Here is a 19619-nt window from a genome sequence, read left to right as displayed (position 1 = left end):
AGTACCCAGCTCTAGATGCCAGGCTAGACTCAAGCTCAACAGGATTTTCTTTCCCCGCTGATTCTGCCAAGCCCCGTTTCCTTTCATGTGCTTTCACTTAATAGCAGACCCTGGGACAGAGTGTGGAAGGCATTAGTAACTGGCATCTAGAGCTGGGTGTAGTGCATCTTTAATGACACCCCGAAGTGTGTAATCTGAAATTTGTGATTGAATGTAGAAAGCCACGTCTTCTGCTTCATCCATCGGTACCACGCTTTATCGGACTGAATTTCTGGGTATGTTACCCCTGGAACTGGGAAGTGGGACAGCAGTCCCTCTGTGTATGTTGGTGGGATGAGATGAGAAACACCGGTATATTTAACAGGAACCGAGAGGTCCTGGATGACCACATTGAGCCATGAAGTTATTGAGCTCAGCACACGTCTGGAGACTTCTCCACAAAAAGTATGTGGCTGTCCTGGGAGACTCCATTCAAAGATCCGTCAACAAGGATCTTGTGAAAATACTGCAGAATGATGAGTTTCGGACTGAGAAGCAGCTGAAAGGGAAGAGTGAGATGTCATTTGCAAACGACACATTGGGGGATCGCGGGGTGAAATGCACAATGCCATAATTTACCGCCAAGTGTGTCATTACAGAACTGACCACCAACTTGTACGGTTCTATTTCCTAACCCATGTTTCTTTAAAGTACATAAAGAGCGTGCTGGCCAACTTCCAACATGGACCTCAGCCCAACGTTGTCATCATCAACTCGTGTATATAGAATGTTATCAGGTATCATGAGCAATCACTGCAAATGTACAAAACCAACCTGGACCATCTGTTTATTCGGCTCACCGAGGTGCTGAGCCCCATATGTCTAGTGATATGCAACATGTCCATATCTGTTGGATTCAAAGCTGGTGAAGTGCTAGAGTACCCAATTCCTAATGTGCGCTGGGACATCATAGAAGGGAATTTCTACAGGGCCACACTGGCAGATTTGCACCAATTGGATGTGATTGACTTGCACTTCCACTTCCACTTCAAGCTGCGCTCCAGGGTTAAAGATGCCACCCACTCGAATCAGCTGGCTCATCGGAAGTATACCTGCATCCTGATGGCTCATATTGATTAAGCCTGGGGCGTGCAGCAGGAACAGCAGAAAGAGGAGGCGTTGGGCCCTGAGACAGAACAAGGAGGGCATTAGAAGTTGAGGCCATCACCTATATGGACAGTGTCGAAGCTGTAGCTATTGGAGACATGAATGAATGAACGAGATTCCAATCTGTCCCTACCTACTATGTAGCGAAACCACATGAAAGGGAAAAGGCTTGGCGGAATCAGCGGGGAAAGAAGACCCTGTTGAGCTTGAGTCTAGTCTGGCATCTAGAGCTGGGTACTGGGCAGTGGGCAGACGGCAGCAGTAAGAGCAGGAGGAGTAACACAGCCATCCACACTACATCTCAGGGCCCACTGCCACTGTAGGGACAGTGGGAATCTCATTCATTAGTTATGACCACCAGCTGCAGCTGAGACAAGGGGTGTGGTCATTACATACAACAACACAGAAACAAGTGAAAACAAAGAGACTGTCAGATAACCTCATGTGCAGCTTGTCTCACAGATCTTCTAACCTCAGTCACTGAAGGGACCGTGACATATAGAAAATCAAGCTCCTTGAGAGATACTTTGGTCCATAGTCATTTTTACCACCTGGTACCACATTGTCTGAATGATGTCTTGTCCTTTAAGTCTTTTCTGTAAATATATATTCTTCTTTTTTGATTGTGTTTATATCTCATTTACTGACTATGAGATCATAACTATGTAGATATGGGTGCTGACAATGTTCTTGTTTATTAGATGTCAATGTCTGTCATATGCTAATTACCATCTTTTATAAGATGACTATGCTTTTTGAATGGACTCTTTTTAATATTAATACATGAACATCTATGTACAGCGTAATTGTAAGTACATGTTATGTTGCGAAAACTTGTGAAACCAGGAAAGGACCCTCTGCGTTATGTTCAAGGGAAGTGGTTTACATTATTAATCCATTTTTTGACTAGGATGTGTTCTTCCCTTTTTTTCACATTTTGTTCACTTTTTTACTTTGAAAAATAAAATATTGTATTTTTTTCTTTTTCTGAACTTTAGATATAAGGGACGGGCGGGTGCTTGCTCATAAGATAGTAGGTGCCGCCCCTTTTAGCGGCCCTTCCCCCTTATAGTGGTGAGGACTGCAAGCATACCCCTTGTTTGGATGTCCGAGAATATGTCTGATTTCCAGGGCCTGGCAAACAAAGGAGATATATGTCTCCAAGCCACCTGTTTTGTTTTTATTTAAACTCTCTGATCATGGCACCAGTACTCAATTGAGTCTGGAGAGCTGTGGATCTTAACGTCCAACTGCTTGTACCCTAGCAGTGGCGTCTTATATCCAGGAGTGTCAGTTTAGGATTTTTCATCTCTTTTCTCTTTATATTTTTCCTTTTGGTGTTTGATCGATAACCTTCCCTTTGGATCATAGATCATGTCTATGCTTGATAGTGTTTTCCTTCCTCCTGCTATCTAATACCATACAAGGTAGAATACCACGTTTTTATTGATTTACCTATATGCTCATGTTTAAAGCTCAATGTCTTTAAATGTAGCGGATATTAAGCGTCATAGAGCTAGATGATTTATATAAAGTTGGATCCAATAGCTATTCCTCTAAATTACCATGTTGTCTTTATAGAGTACGCCTGTTGGTCGGTTAGTTACTAGTTTGGGGAGTTGTATACATCCTTGCAAAAGCTCCATCCATGATATTTATGACAACCACTGGGTAACTATATGCATAAACAAGATGTACTTGACAAATGTAATATCTGCAAACCACAACGAATAAGTCTCACTATTACTGATACATCTTTTTTATACAACTAGATACATGGTTACTAACCTGGGGTACATGTCGTTTTCTGTTTTCACCAGAACACAACAAATTTCTAATCAATTGGATCTGCAGCTGTTTTTAAAGAATTTGAATATTGCTGACGCTTACCATCAACTGTAAGTGATCAATTTAGGATAATATAATGACTTTGGAAGCCATTTCCTCTTTGTGCTGACTTTAGATTGATAAAATATTGTAGTTTTTGGTTTATTTACAAACATAGTTTTTGTAGTTTTTTTACTTTAGTGTTGCTTTGGGGTCGCCCACACTCCCCTGAGGAAGCCTTAATAGGTGAAACGCATCGGGGAGGGAGACCCTTTCTGATTTCTGTACTCCTGTTTGCTTTTTAGATGCACAAAAAGGTGAATGGTACTGAAAGTGTTATGCTATAATCCATATATATTATTCGAATACTGTTTTCATCCAACATTTTTTAACATTTACAATTCAATAAAAATTTCTGTTTTATAATACAAAGTTTATGAGTGCCTTTATAAAAGCCTCTCCCATTTTTTTATCTTTCTTCTCTGATTTGTCCTTCTTTTGATCATTTGGTTGAAGCCGGAGGCTAGGCACATTTTGGTAACACCAAGGACAATATTAACTTACCCTTCTGGAAACAGTAAATGCAATAATGTTTTGCCTTGCCTAATATTACAGTGCTAGAGATTATTATAGTTTACTGTAGCAGAATTTGTTCTTATTGGATACACTTGAAAGGCAGTACTCATTACATGTTGTGATTTACCTCAGGGGTCATGATCCCTAGCCTTGATGTGTTTTGAAATACTGCTAGTTAATATGACCTCTTGCCTTTTACAGGCTGATGATTGGTTTATAATTGACTTATTGCTGACTTTCTGATTATGCTCAGTGCTATCTGAACATTATTTTAGCTGTCTCAGGGATTGTTTCTCTTTGCCCTGGTATATGCATAGGTCTTTATCTGTGATTTTGCCTAGGCTCCTATTATTATACCTTAAAATACTGCTGTTTACTAAATTTTGCTATATGTTTGGTATCCTATCTCTATGGTACTGCCCTCATATGCTGTGGTATATACTTACCTCCTTAAAAACATTCTCAGGTTGCCCTATTGCTCTTTGGGGGGGTCTCCCAGCAGGTACGATATGTCTGGGCGTGGTCGGGGGCTCTCTTGGGGCCTATTTTCCGCTTAATAGGTGGTGCCAAATATATGATATGATGACCAGATAATTGTCTGGTGATTGTTCCGGAGATTGTTGGGTCTTCAACTCCTATAGAGGTGTTGGTATACCTACCCGGTGTGTTTGTTCCCTGAAGTCCTTTTGTAAGCCACGGGGACTGACTGATACTGAACACCCCATGGTTGCCATTTTGCGACTATCCTACATTGGTTTATTGTTTATGTGTATGTTCTTGTTTTCTATTGCGACTGTTCCCCCTTGCCAGTACCTGCCCAGCTCCCTTCCTTTCTTGTCCTCTAAAATATACTCAAGAGCTTACGCTCAACTTCTATCTCTGTTTCTTTGAGCAGCGCTGGGGTCTAAGCGATGTTCATCCTATCATAGAATATAATGGCTACTAAAATCTTATCTCTCAACGTGTGGGGACTGAACTCCAATACTAAGAGGAAATTTTCGCTTAGGGAATGTAAACGTCAATCTGCAATCTGAGGTTATATTTCTGCAGGAGACACATTTTGATAGCTCAGGCACTTTTAATTTTGCCTCTAAATACTATCCTGGAGTCTATATGGCTAACTCCCCCTCTAAAAAACAAACGGGGGTTGCAATTTTGATTCAGGACTCTTAAATTCTCCCCCACCCGCACAATTACTGACCCGAGGGAAGATTTATTATTCTGCATGGTACCTTCCGAGGTGTCCCTCTGACAATGTGCAATATTTACACCCCTAATGCGGGTCAGATTAGGTTTCTTATATGACAGCTGGAGGATCCAGCATCCTACGAGCAGACAGTATTCCTTTTACTCCCCTCCTCACCAAACACATACCCGCATTGATTACATTTAATAATTTACCACTATTGAGGAATAGTGTCTCTGCAGATATCCACCCTATTTCATGGTCCAACCATGCCCCGCTCACTTTGGAGGTTCTTTTTACTCCCTCTACAACTAGAATCTGGTATTGGAGACTAAATGATTTTCTCCTTAAAAACATGGACACCAAATTGTCCCTCACCACAGGAACTCCAATTTGCAGAGTGCTCCAACGTTGCAGGCTTTGAGAACCGCAGGGGAACAACTCACTAGTAGCCCATCTGTGGGAAGTGATCTCTCTCTGCTCCAAATTATGGGCCTTGGAGCTGAGGAAAGTTTGTTGGATGATGCAACAAACTAGGCAGCTTTATTATCACAAGGGCAACAAGGCTGACACGCTACTAGCACGCAAACTGAGGGATGCACAAACTAACTCCTCTCCTATGGCCATTAAGGACAAGAAGGGGATACTTAGGTATGACCCCTCTCACATAGCTTCCCGGTTTGAACAATATTATACTCATCTGTACCACACAGTACATCAGGCACAAAGCAACATGAGCCCAACTTTGCAATCCTCCTATTGACTCCTACTTAGCGGAATTAGATCCCCCCCCAATTAAAGGCGGAACACCTGGAGCATCTTAACAGCCTCATCACCGAAGAGGAGATCTCGAAGGTTATTTCTCATATCCCTTTACATAAAGCTCCTGGTTCTGACGGTTTACCGAATTTATATTATACAAAACTGTAAAAAAAAAAAAAAAAACTATATAAAACTTTTCTGACAAATTTGCTCCAACACTTAGTGGATTTATTCAACGATTGCTAAAATGGGGTTCGCGGGCTGCCTATCAGCCTCTGTCAAATTGCCTCATGCCTCCTCCAGGCTATTTTCAATTAAAAATGGGACACGACAGGGATGCCTCTTGTCCCCTTTTTTTTTTGCTCTCAGTATTGAGCCACTTGCAAAGAAAATCCGATCCAACCCCAATATTCTGGGTGTCCCAGTGAAAGGATCCTCCTGTAAAATCTTGCTATGTGCAGATGACTTTCTTCTTACACCAACGCAGCCTCTTACCACCCTCCCGAATTTATGGGCTGAGCTACACACTTTTACCACACTTTTATTAATACCACCATTACAACTCTCAGCATTGCAAGATAGATACGTAATATTGTGGCAGGATTATTCATTGAGTTACATAGGCACTCAGATCACAGCTACATATAACCAACTATATGCTCGTAATTTTCCTCCGCTATTTCAGGAGATATACAATTATCTGAACAAATGGAAGGGGCACTCTTTGCTGCTCTTGTTACATATTGCGTCAGTAAAAATGATGCTTTTACCCAAGCTCCTTTATTCATTTAAGACCCTTCCGGTCCAAGTCCCTATTTTGACCCTGAAAAAACTACAAGCTGGTTTTTTGAATTTTATTTGGGTGCATAACAGACATAGACTGTCCAAGACAGTGGTTTGCACACCCAAAGATCTGGGAAATCTCATTAAATATTATTTATATATTATTTAGCAACTCATCTCCTCTATTTGCCCTCATAGACTAAACTATTCTCCTCCAGTATCTGCCGGGAATTGGAAGAGGCCTGGCTTGCCCCTCTACATCCCATTGTGATGGTATGGAGCTCCTCTATGTTGTTAACAGATAGACTTGCTTTTTACCGATGGAGTTTATGAGAAATAAATGGAGAGCTTACAAGTCTAAGTATGGTCTCTCCTCTCCAGCCTCTGTACTTGCCACTTTTTTACACCCCCCCCCCCGATACCTGATAGTCTAACCAGATCCATGTGGCAACCATGGTGAGAAAGAGGACTTTTTCACATTAGAAATATTTTGCATGCGGTGGAGAAGAGATACTCTCCTTCCCAGAGTTACAGAAGACATTTGACCCTCCACAAACATCCTTTTTTGCATACTTGCAGATCAGGCATTATGTTCTTTCTCTTCAACAATCGCTCAGATTTACTCAAAAACTTCCCTTTGAGAGGGTATGTGCAGATGGTCCTTATGCTAAGGGTCTTATCCCCTCCATTTATTGCCTACTCCATGTGTCCGCACAGGAGACTTCTGGTAAATTTGCTTACATGAGCACCTGGGAAGCTATTTTGGGCCGGACTTTTGACAGGGAGGATTGGTCTGATATTTGGGAGGCAGCAAACAAAAGCTCAATTTGCACCCTTTATAAAGAAAATTTGTACAAGATTTTGTTTCGGTGGTATCACACACCAGATGTGCTCCACAGGCTGTTTCCAGAGGTAGACCCTAATTGTTGGCGATGTGGTTCCCAACGCGGGACTCTAGAGCATATCTTCTGGTTTTGTCACATTATACAAAGGTATTGGGATAGAGTAAATCAGCTACCGTATTTTTCGGACTATAAGACGCTCCGGCCTATAAGACGCACCCAATTTTAAAGGAGAAAAACCTAGAAAAAAAAGATTCTGAACAAAATACTAAAAAATCGGAGAGCGAGGAGAAGAAGCACGCAGCATCGCGGGATCGCGGTATCGGATGAGTATGATTTTTTTAAATTATATTTAACATGTATTCGGTGTATAAGACGCACCCACTTTTCCCCCCCAGTTTTGGGGAAGAAAAAGTGCGTCTTGTAGTCCGAAAAATACGGTAATTGGAAGAGTGACCCACCAACGATCCCCCCTAGATCCACTACATCATCTGCTGGGTTTACCCTTTTTACGGGTCTTCCCAAACTTACATCTAAGCTCATCACACATATTTTGGTGGCGGCCCGCACCCTGATTTCCCCAAAGTGGAAGTCCACTCTCCCTCCCTCTCTAGAAGACTTTTATGCCCGTATTCAAGATGTTCGTTTGATGGAGTATCTTACTGCTCTACTCAGGAATAACATGGATAAATTTGAACGGGTCCAGGAACCTTGGGATTTTTTTATTATGCCCAATTACAGGTTTAATGGGTTAATTTGATCCTGTGCACTCCCTATTATCAATACTGGATTCTCATTGCTTGCCATGTTTACTATTTAGGATTACATTGTTTATGCTATAGTCCACCACTGTTTTTTTGTTTTTTTCATATATATATATATATATATATATATATATATATATATATATATATGCTATTTAAATGGCTTTTTGTTAATGTATTGATATCCATTCTGTATACTGTGCTTCATGTTCTTCTTTGTTTTGTTTTTTGTTGTATATGAAAATTTCCAATAAAAACTCGGTTTCAAAAAAAAAAAAAGTCTTTTTTTTTTTTTTTAAAGTGTTACTTTGTATTAGCAATCTTTTATAGTACTACAGTAAAACTAGAAAAAAACACCATTGTAGAAATCAGTCTTGATGATCTTGTGATGCATAGACCTCCAAACCAGGAAAAAATATGGACATTTACCCCCTAAAAATGAGGAAAGGCAGAGCGTAGAGCTTGTAGAGCGTGTCGTATCAATACTACCATATACCAAGTATAAAAAAAATTAGCCAGATAAATGAATGACATTTTGCTCATGTTGTAAAATGTTGCTGGCTGTCTCACTGGTTACAACCTTATTGGATAATAATATAGAAGAAAGTTGTGTTCATTACACAATAGTCAAGAGTCACTTTTAACTTTACCAGGGCCCCAATCCTGTAATAACTTCACTTTCTAAGGTTTTCAAAAGGTACCTTTTTTTAAATTTACAGCTGTCCGAGTTGTTCATGCTAATTCTCAAGTTCTGTAGTTCATAAAAGAACTATTAGGGCTCTTTCACACCCGCGTTGTTAAACGGCATGAATGGCATAGCAATTTATCGCTTTTGGGAACCATGCCACAGCTGCCTCAATCAAAATTGGGAGAAATTGAAGACTTCAGGTTTGAAATATCCATTAGGAAAGCAATTGGCAGCCAAATGTTCAATCCTTATCCCTTAAGAAAAACATTACGTCCATGTTAAAACACTGAAAAACCTAAGACAAAACTACCAGATATGTTTGATGTTTTTTTATTACATTACTATTTCTCCATTTCTGTTTGATAAACTTCAGTAATACATCTTTTTTCTACTTTAAATTTGCAAATATACCCCAAATTAAAAATTAAACATTAAAGAAAGTGAAAGTGCTTTTTTCCCCCTGGAACTTGATAAATGTTTTCTTCCACCCAATAGGTTGCATGTCAGCTATCAGATTTTAGGTCAGATATCAATACCAAATAGGCCTCTAATAATTGTATTCAAATCTTTTTCTACATTTCTTCAAGCATTAGGATGTTCTACAATACTATATTTTATATTTTTGCAGCTTCCTCACATGCTAGTATCTGCTTGCCCTCTTGTGGCGTTTTGTTAGTAAGGATGTTAGGTATCCCAGCAGTTAATCTTTTTTCTATTGCAATGTGTTTAACGTGTTCATTTTCAAATTTGCGTAAATTCCATATTTTTCCTAATAGTTAAGTATCTGTTGCATACTTGGATTTTTTTTAAATAGTAAAAAGCATTTTACTCTTGGATTTTATCTAAATAGTTTCCAAAAGAATAAGTCAGGAGATCAGTCATTGAAGTGCACACCTCATTTTATATAACCTTAATGAATAACTAGTTTTCCATTGTCTGACCTCATGAAAAAACAATATTAGGAGCTATATTGCTTTATTATCACCAAAGAAAGAGTATTTCATCTAGGTTTTATTATATAATATATATTATCTGGAATGACCCAAAAACATAAGACATCAAACATAAAGCACTATTTGATAGGTTTCTTCCTCAATATTTTAAGCTATTGAATGACCAGGCTGTCCACTCATTCTGGAAAAAAAGAGCAACATACATTACTGGCCATGCAACTTTGAGGGCCTTATTTTATATATATTATACTATAAACTATTGCCCATGATAATATTATGAATTAAAGTTGATTTTTAAGGGAAGAATAGTGATTAAATACTCCCTCAATTTTTAAATTAATACAATTAATCTTTCAATTATATAAATTATTAAACCTTTATTTATTAGCAACCCGCCCATTCACCCATACTGTTCTTTAGGTTCCCCACATTCGTGATTATAATGCTGTTCATACCTTCCTGAAAATATCACAGCACCTTGCTTTATACCCTACCTATGCCAGCCTATGTTACACCGACATTTTAAACTAACCATCCCTGGTCCCTTAATAAAAAATTGATGGACCAGGGACAGAAAAGCTGAGGGCAAAGGGGCTGGATGATGTTGAATGTCCATCAAGCAGGAAATAAGGTGGCCTCTGTCTGACATGCTTCAACCTATAGTGCAGGGGTGTCAAACTCTGGCCCCTGGGTCAAATCTGGCCCACAAGGTCTTTTTTTGGCCCTCCAAAGAATTCTGAAGATGAATTACATGTGGCCCGCCCGCTACCACAATCCCCGGCATCACTCGCATCACTGCTATTGACTGCTCCATAGACGCAAGCAATGCTGGGAAGTGTAGTCTCGACATCACTCCTATGTGACAAGTGAGAGAACTCTGCCCCTCCCTGTCCCCCTCTCACACATCACAGGCATCACACAGAGCCCTGTCTTCCCCCTCCCTGGTGTTTCCCATCAGCCCACGTCTATAGGGTTGCCAGGGATGTCATTGTGTGTGAGAAGGCTCAGTGTAACAGTGGGAAGGAGGGAGTAAGAGGGGCAGTGCGAGGTGGGCAGTGTGAGGTGAGCAGTGTGAGGAGGGCTGTGTGAAGAGGGCAGTGTGAGGTGGACAGTGTGAGGAGGGCAGGGTAAGGAGGGCAGTGTTGGGTAGGCAGTGTGATGTGACCTCTGACAGGTGAACTGCAGCTTTTCTGTCACTATAGGCTTGTAGTGCAATATCTGTGCAATCTTCTGCCATTCAATTCATTTTCAGTTTCATTAGCTCCAGTAACTTTTGTGTCATACTCGGGATATATAAATAAATATAGGTTTAGCATTTTTTTTTGTTAGTGGATCATTTTTATTTTGAAATTTTTTTGAGTTTAAAATGTAAAAAAAATTCTTAGTCCTCTTTCTCTATTAATACCTTGTTCCAGATTGAATGTTAAGCAAAACCTCTTTGTTTCCAAATGAAAATGTTTTATATCTAATGAGAAGGAAAAACTTCCCGCTAAATTTCCCGCTTTAAACTTCTTTAATTTAGAGATGCTGGACGCGCGTACATTTGCGCCGGTCAGCGACCTCTATTAGCTTGAGTCGGGCCCAAGTTCTAGTGAACTCGCCTGCCGGTTTCCTGCCAGTTAAGGCGATTAATTTTCAGCTGCGCGATTCAGAAGGAGATGTTAACCTCAATGATGAGGTGATAGCAATTGATTAGCGCACACCTGCGCCCTGTTCTGTGCGCATCTCCAGTCCATTTTACAGGTCAACTTGAATCTTTAATGCTTGATTTTTTTTTTGTAAGCGTTACTTTTCTATGTTACAATCTACTCCATCACAAACTTGCTTCATTTACAGTTACATTTGTTGCACTTCTTGTTACTTTTTCCTTTGGTTGCAACACTGCAAACTTATTTTCTATCACGCTGGATATATACTAAGTGGGACTTTCAAATAAGTCATCACACAATAGTATGAGTGTAAAAAAATATGTGAACAAACATGTGTGACCTCATAAAAATTTTGTTTGTTTGACTTTAGAGAAATCAAATATTTTAGTAAAGGATTATAGGCAAAGATGTTATAATACATGTATTAGGGAACATTTAGTGATTTCACTTGTGTGTGTATATCAAAATACATTTAAATGTATACAAATACATATGCATTTTAATTAGTACTATTTTAACTGGACTGGTTTGTGTGTGTGTGTGTGTGTGTGTGGGGGGCTACGATGGTATGCATTGATGTGATTTTTTGTAATCCTCATGACTGTTAGTTTCATCTGTTGCTGCAATGTTTTTGTGCCTGGTTCATAATGCCAGTTTCTGTATTATTTAGGTGTTTACACAAAACAAATAGTACTAGTATATCAATGTTCCAAGGCCAAATCCACTTTGTGCCAAACATTTTCTTGCTTTTCAATCCCTTCAGGGTGTTTTTGCAGATTTGAATGGCATTTTAGATCTTGGCCCACTATATATAATTTACTTACTCACCTCAGCTTGATAGTGGAAGCACATAAAGGTGGATTCCTTCTTTTAACCTGAAGCAATATCCTCCATGAATGTTGCTTGTAGCCAAGCCCATGATATCCAAAATCATACGAACAAATAGGCAATCTTTGCAATGTGAAGCAATATGGTCCAAAAAGCCCTCTTTGCCTATTTCTTCCTATAATTTCTCTTTTCTATGTATATGTACACACATCTAAATGCAAACATACATGTTTGGCTTTATGTGCACTCATGTCTTTACATAAATGAGTGCATATGAGGAAAAACATGCAATATACAGAAAAAAATACAAACTTACCTTAATGAGGACTGTGCAAAAGTGCAGTGCATTTTTCAACTGATAAAACAGTTCAGGCGCACGTAGCGGGTCTGTCGTGACGCACAACTATGAGCTACACGAGCCTAAAGTTTGGCGCACAACTATGCGCATCAAACAACTCAGTTTTAATAAGAGAATTGTGCGGTTTTTAGCCTTACAAATAATTCAGAGGAAGGAACAGCTTAAAAACAATCACAATTGTCTTTTTAAACTGTGTCCTGGGAGATTGGAAAGGCGATCACATAACAACCCCCCAAAAAACAAAGGACAATATTTTAGAAACAACTTTATTCAAAAGAAACATTTGCTAAAAGGTCACAAAAAAATATAAAAACATCAAAACCAAAAAAAAAAAAAAAAAACACACATCACTAAACTTTACACTAAATGACAAAAAAATTAAAAAGAACAAACAAAACACATGTAAACCCACACTTCCATGTAAAGCAAAAATAGTTCAAAAATATATATATATATATATATATTTATATACACACACACACACACACATATACATATATATCTAGAAGAAGCAAACAAGAACATGTGTGTGCTTGTGACTTTTGTGGGAAAATCTAGTCTGATGGCAAAGCCGAGGTTCCGCACGGACAGTCGCAAGATTTTCCCGCAGGCGGCTCCTCCGATCAGGCATCTTAAGCCTTATAGGCGCCTATGTAGAGGAGCTGAACTCCTGAACAGGAAAGAAATAGGTCATTTTAAAATATGCTTTTTTCTTAGCACATATAGATGTTTTAAACATTTGAACAGCACAAATATTTTTTTAAGGCTAAGGCTAATATGTGTGCCATTAGAAAGAATGCTTTTTTAGGGCAACAGTGACTTTTAATGCAAGCTCGCCAGTGTAAAACTGCCGGGGATGCACGGCTCCAGCAGCGAGCTCATTTAGTAGGTGAATTGCGCGACGGCTTCTGATTTTGGATTGCGAATACGAATGCGCGACCGAGCCTCTGATTTTGCTTAGTGAATCAGGACCAGAGTCTCAAGTCAATGCTCTCTCTCCTCCCTGTTGTGCCATGCTGACAAAGAAGCTGAACTTTTGGGACTTACCACTACAGATGTCAAAATGAGTCGGTAAGTGTATATGCTGTGCACACCAGAGCCTTAGCCCTCAGCCTGTAGCAGTATATTGTACAAGTTGCAGGTCAGTTGTTCTTCTGTTCTGGTCTGGTCCAAAGCCTGAGGTCTCAGATATATCAGTGCTGTCTTCAGCATGCCCTTGTTTATTTAAGTTTAAAAAGCCAAGCAGCTCAGTAGCTGCAGCTTAGTCAGTTTATGCTAAGCTTAAAAACTGCTTCAGCCATCCAGCCATTATGAGCTGCAAATGAAACACGACATCTTGCTGTAATTTCTCCCTTCCTTATTGGGAATGAATCAATGGGTTGTAATATTGCTCACTTTTGCAAGTTTCTATTTAGCTCTTTAATTCTGTCTAAAGTTAATAAAAAAGGTGCTTTTAAAAATCTTTATTGGTTTGTAACATCATCTCTTCTGCAAATCCACTGAGGGGTTAAGGCAAGCTGTTATTCTGTATTCATTTTAAGTTTTTAGGCACAATGTAGACCACATTCTATTACACTAGGGAACAATTTTGAACACATTTTTTGTTGACTTCAGTTTTTAAGCTTATTTACATTAAAATAGGTATGCTGATTGTGAAAGTGCAGTTAGTTTTCTTCTAATACGTCAGGTTTTTTCCCTACCGCTTATATTATTGGGATTACTGTAGTGTGGATTTGTAAAAGCTATTAACACGCAAGACAGTGTGGTCAGAGGTTGTGCGCTGCTCTACGTAGTGAGTAAGCAAAACTGAATTTTCTACTTACACATGTATTTCCTTTTCTTTCAGATCATATCTGGCTCTGCTGTTTCTCGTCAGAAGTGCCTAAACAACCCTGATTCATTTTGTTACATCTGTGGCAGATTCACCATTCCCAGTCAAAGGGCGAACATCAGCACATTTGTAGAGCAAGCCTATTTGGCATATTTCAAGGTTAAACCTATACCTATGGTTTGGAACCAGGAGATCATTTCAGTGACAGTAACTTTTGTATAGTGAAAACTTCAGGCTATAACAGGAAAAATAAATTTAACATAGCGTGTCCTAGTCTACCACCAGCTATGCGCCCAGTGGCTCATTCAGATGAAATCCCAATGCCAATTTTGGTTATTCTACCCTCTCTTGAAGAACATGATTATGGTGATGAACTAGGTGACAACAATGATGACGTGTTTGAATTGAAGAGGACTCTGTTTATAAGGGATTTGATCAAGCATGAGTTGAATAATTTGGCACGTGATTTGGGGCTATCGAAGAAGGCTTCAAAACTCCTAGCATCAAGACTGCGTGGGAAAAACTTACTTGAAAAAGGTACGTAGGTATCGTACTTTCGAACCAGAGAAATTGCATTTCTGCAGTACTTTAGAACCAACAGTGGCTTTGTGTATTGCCATAACATACCTGGTTTAATGGAGGAATTGGGAATTCCAATCTATAATCTCAAATGAATGGCGAGTATTCATCAATAGCTCAAAGTGGAGCTTAAAGTGTGTCCTCCTTCACAAATGACAATATATTTGGATCAGTCCCAATTGGCCATTTAGTTTCTCTTTGTGAAGAATATGCAGACATTAAGAGAGTCATTGCCTCTGATTCATCAAGCAGAATCGGATTATCGGTCGCGCATTCGTATTCGCGATCCAAAATCGTACTCGATCGCGCTATTCAGCAACTGAAAAAGATCTGAGCTTTAGAGATCCTCCTTAATCGCGCAGCTGAAATCTAATCGCCTTAATTGGCAGATTCGCGCTCCCTATTTTGAAGGCTGGAATCCGGCTGGCAGTGAGGCGAGTGTATGCGCACACTCGAGTCCGGACCGCGGTAATCCGCGATCGATGGCCGCGCGTACTTTCGTGCTTCCAGCGAGCGCGGATTTTATTGATGAATCAGGGGCACTGAGTTTTTGCAATATCACCAACACAATTGGGTCATCTGTGTTGACCTTAAAATGATATGTTTCCTTCTGGTCAGCAACGTGTATATACCAAGTATCCCTATTATCTGTGCATGTGGGACAGCAGAGCTCGTGAGAGGCATTGGGTGGAAAGGGATTGGCCTCCAAGATCTGCCCTAAAACCAGGCAATCCCAAAATTCTACATGAGCCACTTGTTGATAGAAAGAATATTAGCATTTTGCGGGATTGTCCTAACATTGAACACTCCGGGAAAAGCTATAAGCGTAAAGTTTTACCTTAACCTCTTACCCGATTAATTTTCAAATGTTTTACTGTAAAAAATGTCATAGAGTAACAATAAATCCTTTGTATGAACAAAAGAAATTGAAATAAACAGTACATTCAAGTTATTATTTCATTATTTTTTCATTGTATGTAAAATTTGTATGTTTTTTGACAAAATGGAGGGTGCCCTGTATCGTAAAAACTAGATGTGATAGAAACAAACTGGGGTAATACCTGGATTCACCAGCCAAAAATTAGTAAAAAAATCAAGTGTAAGATCTAACTCAACAAAAATGCGTTCCCCATTGTTATGAATTTTACCACTTTCCCTTCAGTTCATTCTTCTTACAAGTCTTTTTAATAACTTTACTAGCATGGTAATTGAAAAGTTTTAGTATAATTTGCACTTAGAAGTACTTTAGCTTTTATTGTAAAAGAAGCAAAGCATTATGTGCCCTATAACATATAGCGTATTGACAAATCCACCTTGGGTTAGATAACCATCTTGGTTCAGTTGGAACAGTTCCTGGCTACATTTCCTATTGCATAACAAAAAAAGCATGTACTGCTGTCCCATTTATCAAGTTATATAAATTTTGTAGCAATAGGAAAAAGTCATAAGCCATTTTAATATTTTTTAACACCATCTACAACTTCAATTGTGATCCAGCAAACCTGGAATGGATCTAAATGCATTTGGTAACAAACAGGTCTACTGTTTTCTGTTACATATAGTCAAGGTTCCTCACTGAGCATTGTGTTTAGAATAGGTCTTTTACTTGTATTTAACCTTCAAATCATCTGGCCTAAATAACTAGCTTTATGAGTTTTAGCATTGTTGTGAACATTTACTGTATGTAGTATATAAGTCTGAGTTAAAGGTGCCCTATTTCCGACAAAGGAAATGCTTTAGATTTTGGTTGGACAGGAATGCTGTCTCTAGTCTGGATAATATCTGATGGGCTGGAAGGCCTTTACATCTGTATTCCATCTCAGCATATTTCAAAAAATTTCGTTCAGGAATGGCTGTTTAGCCCTAATATGGGGGTCTAGAGTAACTTCATGTGATTTTGTATGTGACAAATGAGACACACTGCACATACCATTCACATCAAGATTTCTTTGTTTTGCAGGGCTATCCTTGTGGCGTGTGGGGTGCCTAGTCCAGTTGGAGCTACATGATATCCTTGGCAGAGATCGCCTGGTGACTATGGAGGGGATGCTAATGCAGCACACTCTTGTGTGCATTATGTTCAGAGCATTCCTCATACAGGGGGAAACCCAGCCTTGCTCAACGGGCTCTGATGTGGGGAGATCCTGAGAAAATGGGCATGCATAAGGAGTTGGGCATGCCCAATTTCACTCGATGGACGGGCGCCACATGCGACATCGACATAATTATGGCTTGTGTTTGCCATGGTTACCAAGGCCGACATGTTACGGGGCGCGTAATACGAAATGGTAACTCCGTTATAGGGAGACCATTCTGGTGAGGGGACGCTGTTTTTGTAGGAGTCAAGGAGATAGCACTGAGGCCAAGATCAACTTTGAATTGAGTTGTGAATTCAAAAGTATATATTAAGAAGACTTTGAAGGAAGTACAAGTAAGTTCAATACGATTTATGACTACCTGGTTGAAATTGGAGGGTTAGCAATTAAATGTTTATATTTAATTTATATTTATATTTATATATATATTAAATGCTCTCCTCTCTTTCTGGATTCAATTGGTTGCATTAAAGGATATATAAGATATGAGAAGTCGATTTACATGATTGGATTCATTGTAGATTTGATACAAATGTGCTTGGAAGGTAAATTAATTAGATATTGGTTAATAATATATGAGGTGATGGTATATTTAGGGAACCAATATAGAATTTTGGTTTGCTCTGTTGTAGGTTAGTAAGAATAATGGAAAATTGTTGTCATACCTACCTGTAATTTTCCTTTCCTGTAAACTCCTCCTGACAGCATGTACACATGGGTAATCTTCCCCCCTTGCTTTCCACAGGACCCTTTTACTAAAGCAATAAAAGTAACCTTCCTCTCCTATACAGGTGTTCTGTTATAAGCTCATTACAGGATAAGGGAGGGAAACATGCTGTCAGGAGGAGTTTACAGGAAAGAAAAATTACAGGTAAGTATGACAACAATTTTCCATTTTCCTGACACTCCTCCTGACAGCATGTACACATGGGATGTAACAAGCAAAAACATAAGGGGAGGGAAGAAAACCACAAAATGCCACAGAAACAAAGTTACTCTTTAGAAAGACCCACTTGTCAAATGGAAACCATTAGGTGGCTGAAGCTCCAACCTCTAAAGCTAAACTTCCAACGGGTTATTTACAGATCACTTCCGTAGATACTTCTGAAATTAAAATCTATAAGGTTGCCCCTTCCTTAGTTGAATGTCTCTTGAATCAAGTTCCCATGATGTAAGCATACCACATGGTATTAAAAACACTGGAATGCAAAACCTGTCACAGATACTGCTGTGTTCCGTAGAGGATTGCTAGAGAGGCTGACTAGAACATCCACAACTATAAAACCATTGTTTCTTTGAAGGTAAATGGAGAAAATCTTCCTCATTTTCATGAGAACCTTCAGAAAATGAGTGTCTCAATGCTGAGGCATTACTTCTCAGTTGGAGTGATACACAGGATAGACCTTAAACAAGACATTCAATAATAGATGCATATACATTTCAAGAAGATATGTGCAATCTGGCTCCTTCCCAAGAGGGTGCATACTTCTGAAACCATGCTTTGTCATAGTCACCGTAAGTCAAGAATTTCATCTTCCATGTCCATTTTCTTATTGAGCAGACCAAGACTGGATAGAAGGGAAGTTCCCTGAGAACTTGTTGGGACCAAAGGCAAGTCCTATGCTGAAAAGAATTACTTTACTTCAATTTCACAACTGCTTTGAAGAATTGTCACTGCAAAAGAGGTTCCACCCACTTGGTGGTTGTGGGGGCTGACACTTGGACCTATACAAGTTGACCCCGAGTTCCTCGTCTGAAGCTGAATGTAGAACGTTCTGGAACCTGTGCTGGTGATCGGTTAACCAAGAAAACCCTTGATTTCTGCTATACAATAAAAATTTATATTTGTTGTGGCATCAATTTATAGATGTTTGTAAGCTTTGAGGATATCTGCCACCACCAAAAATAACCAGATGCTAGGAGCCTCTGCCTTCCAGCAAGTTGGCATTCAGTCACAGGCAGTCCGGGATAGAATGCTGCTAAGGGCCATGGAAAAATTAGTCCTGGAAAGAAAGAATAAAAGAAATAGGGAAAAAAATCAATTTCCTCATACCAGGGTCACAGCCAGTATTTGCTAGCACTTGGACATAACTGGAGATGCAAGCAGGTCTATCGACTTAAAAAAATGTGTCTGCCCACAGGCCACTTGTGGTTGAGAAATGATCTGCTCACATGATCACCCAACAGATTTTTTGCTGGTGGTTGGAGAGAAAGAAAAATTTAAACGCTTTTTTGTCCATAAAAAACAAAAAACCTGACTTGTGACTTGATGGAAATAGACAATCTTTGTTCAACTTTGTTTAGTAATGATCAGATCTGACTTGCATAATTATAATAAAATAATAAAAATAATGCCTTCACTGGCAGTGTCAACCCCTTTAAGTCTTTGGCCCTGATTCATCAAGCAAAATCAGAAGGTCGCTTGCGCATTCGTATTCGCGATCCGAAATCGGAAGCCGGCGCGCAATTCAGCAACTGAGTAAGTTTGCGGCCGGAGCTGTGCATCCCCGGCAGTTATACACTGGCAAGCTTGCATTAAAAGTCACTGTTCCCCTAAAAAAGCATTCTTTCTAATGGCACACGTATTACCCTTAGCCCTAACAAAAAAAAAAAATGTTTGTGCTGTTCAAATGTTTAAAACATCTATATGCGCTAAGAAAAAAGCATATTTTAAAATCACTTATTTCTTTCCTGTTGGGCAAGAGTTAACCGAGTTAAGCTCCTCTACATAGGCGCCTATATAAAAGCTTA

This window comes from Pyxicephalus adspersus, chromosome 5 (genome assembly GCF_032062135.1).
Source record: "Pyxicephalus adspersus chromosome 5, UCB_Pads_2.0, whole genome shotgun sequence".
In the NCBI taxonomy this organism is placed as follows: domain Eukaryota; kingdom Metazoa; phylum Chordata; class Amphibia; order Anura; family Pyxicephalidae; genus Pyxicephalus; species Pyxicephalus adspersus.
This window is presented reverse-complemented; position numbering follows the sequence as displayed.